The following is a 2,500-nucleotide window of genomic DNA, read 5'->3' on the forward strand; positions in this document are numbered from 1 at the left end:
ATGGTTCCAGGAGGACCACAATTTCCTTCTCTCTCTCTCTCTCTTTCCTTATTTATCTTTTGGTTATGGGGGATTTAGATTTAAATGCGCAGTTCTGGGTGACCCCCGCCAAGGTTCCGGCATAAGTTCCGATGATCAGGCCCGTGGAAGCGACCGTTTCTCTTTGCCCGCCCAGCCGGCTCATTTTCTCATTTTCTCCTCACCACGCTTCTTTTTCACTGGAGTCGTGCAACCGATACTGTTTAGTGTAATTTGTTTGTTTGTTTTATTCTTAAAGAAATATATAAAGACAAAGTAAAAAGCTTAAAAAACGGAATCATCTTCTTCGATCGTCGTCTCTTCGCTTCTCGCGATCTCGCCACCGAAAGAAAAGCACAGTGGATCAAAGTCGTAGTCGTTGAAGAACGGTCATCAATGGTGTCTGCGGCCGTGTGCCTCTGTGTGTTACACACCGATAACACTTATTGCGACATGCGCGGACCTGCCGAAACGGGTTTTTAGCTTCTCCTCTCGTACGATTACAGCTTTAGGCGAGGTGCGACGAGAGCTGGCATCACGGAACACCATCAACGCCCGCGGCAGCGAGGGAGGGAGAAAATTTAAAATTTTAATTTCCAAAGCTGCAGCAAAGATCCCGCGTATCGGAACCCAAAATGAGGTGAATGAACCACCGGATTTCGTCAAGAATTGTGTTCATCAAACGCGCAAGAACCCGGCCACATCCCGTTTGCCCTAGGCTACGCGCTTACAGAGCGATAAAGTAAGCATGATAAGTAAACCGCGCAGCTTAGCGCAGCATTAATGATACCTCAAGCTCGATAAACGAACAAACGAACGAACGAACGAGAGCCTCCAGGCACCGGGCGCGATCAGTTCCCCATTATATCTTCTCGCGCAGCTCGACAATGTCCGGATGGACTTTGCCCTACAGTCAACAGGCAAGACCGCGGGACGACGGCGACAACGACGATGACGACGACGGTGGCGACATTGGTCACGTAATAACGTGGCCCAAAGGAATGTGTCATCTCCACGGCATCTCCGCGGCGTTCGCGGTTTGTCGAGAAAGTAAAAATCACGCCGTCGTCATCATCGTTACGGCTGATAAAGTGAATCGTTTCGCTGGAGTTTTGATATACGATCCTAGGTGGGATTGCGTGAGTTGAAGAGGGCACGGCAATAAGCAAGAATAAAAATAAATAGCCGCTACCGAACCGGTAATAACTGGACTGGATATGAGTACTCGTGTCGGTTGATCGCGTGGTTCAACCTGATTGGCCATCGTTCGTTCGTACGATCTTTATGGAGCAGCAGCGGAAGAAAAACACACAATTCGGATTCAATGCGGAGCGCAGCTCTTTTGAGCGCGGCAATTTTTACGAAACGAGAGAAAGCAATGATGATGATCATGATGCACCCAACTCGTGCGCTGTTGAATGTTTTAATGAAACTCTTCGTCGGCCAGCATGATTCATCAATCAATGCCACACTCACTATCAGCAATTTTGCTATTTTCCAAGACCACCGCGAAGAGCCGCTATAGTTGGTCGCTTCCTCTCGCACTCGCACTCGCGCACTGTTGGTAATCTTAACAAAAAGCAAAACCGTTTACATAGTGCTGATCTCTCGCCGAGTGATGACTGTTTGTTTAACGCTACGCCCGTGCCACAAACATGGAACCTCTTTTCAAAAGGGGAAGGAGGAAAGGGGGGGACCATTTCTTGCTCAACTACTCGACGCCACAGTGTTTACGATGATCCGCATCATATTGACGGAGTTGGATGATCCAACGAGCAGCGCGCCCCACAACCGAAAGCTAACAAATGTCCTGTAACATCCCCCCATCGATCGGGTTATTACATAAACCTTGCGACCTCACGCGTTCACCTCAAAGTCACATAATGTCGTGCCAGGAGTGGAGGATTTCTGTTGTTTGGAATGCCGTGAAGATCCTCTCCGTTTTTCTGCTCCGGCGATCGCGCTCCGTTCATTCTCGGGCGGTGAGTTTGTGGATTCTCCATAATTATCTTTGAAAGCCCACTAAACAGCCACTTCTGTGGCCGCAGCCCCTGTGACGCAGTGTCTGGTAACAAGATTATGCAGAGCGAGTCCAGTGCACTGGATGATATTTTTAACCTCAAGTACCACTCGACCATGGCCGCCACCGGTATGTGCGCGTGGTGCATTCTCTTCGCAGCAGTAGCAGCGCAGTTTTACTTCATTGTTTGCCAGACTCCCCGCTGATCCCTGTTGGCGATCATCACGGGGGGTTTTCGTGGTTCAATCACCCGGAATTTGGGACCTACAACGCAATTTGGTTTTGGTGGCTTTGGTGATTTGGAGTCGTTTTGATTAATGAGAAGAGGGGGGCGATTTTGGGACTCCTGCGTACGACCTCGCTGGTGTAAAGTGTGTCACGTTGCCACTGAACCTTCGATGAATGGCAGACGGAGGAAGAAGAAGCTCAAACTTGTCGCGCCTCACAATCGTACGATGCTCG

The 2,500-nt window shown here is 49.4% G+C and overlaps 1 protein-coding gene across 1 annotated transcript in view; it reads left to right on the plus strand.

The window, feature by feature from the left end:
- LOC126575072 (hydroxymethylglutaryl-CoA synthase 1) overlaps nucleotides 1-311 on the plus strand; it is a 2,685-nt gene extending 2,374 nt beyond the window's left edge. The window contains exon 1 of the mRNA XM_050235591.1: nucleotides 1-311. This exon is cut by the window's left edge and continues 2,374 nt beyond it. The gene's annotated coding sequence lies outside the window, so the exon portion shown is untranslated.
- The last annotated feature ends 2,189 nt before the right edge of the window (nucleotides 312-2,500 follow it).

The sequence above is a fragment of the Anopheles aquasalis genome, chromosome 3, assembly GCF_943734665.1.
Source record: "Anopheles aquasalis chromosome 3, idAnoAquaMG_Q_19, whole genome shotgun sequence".
Lineage (NCBI taxonomy): Eukaryota > Metazoa > Arthropoda > Insecta > Diptera > Culicidae > Anopheles > Anopheles aquasalis.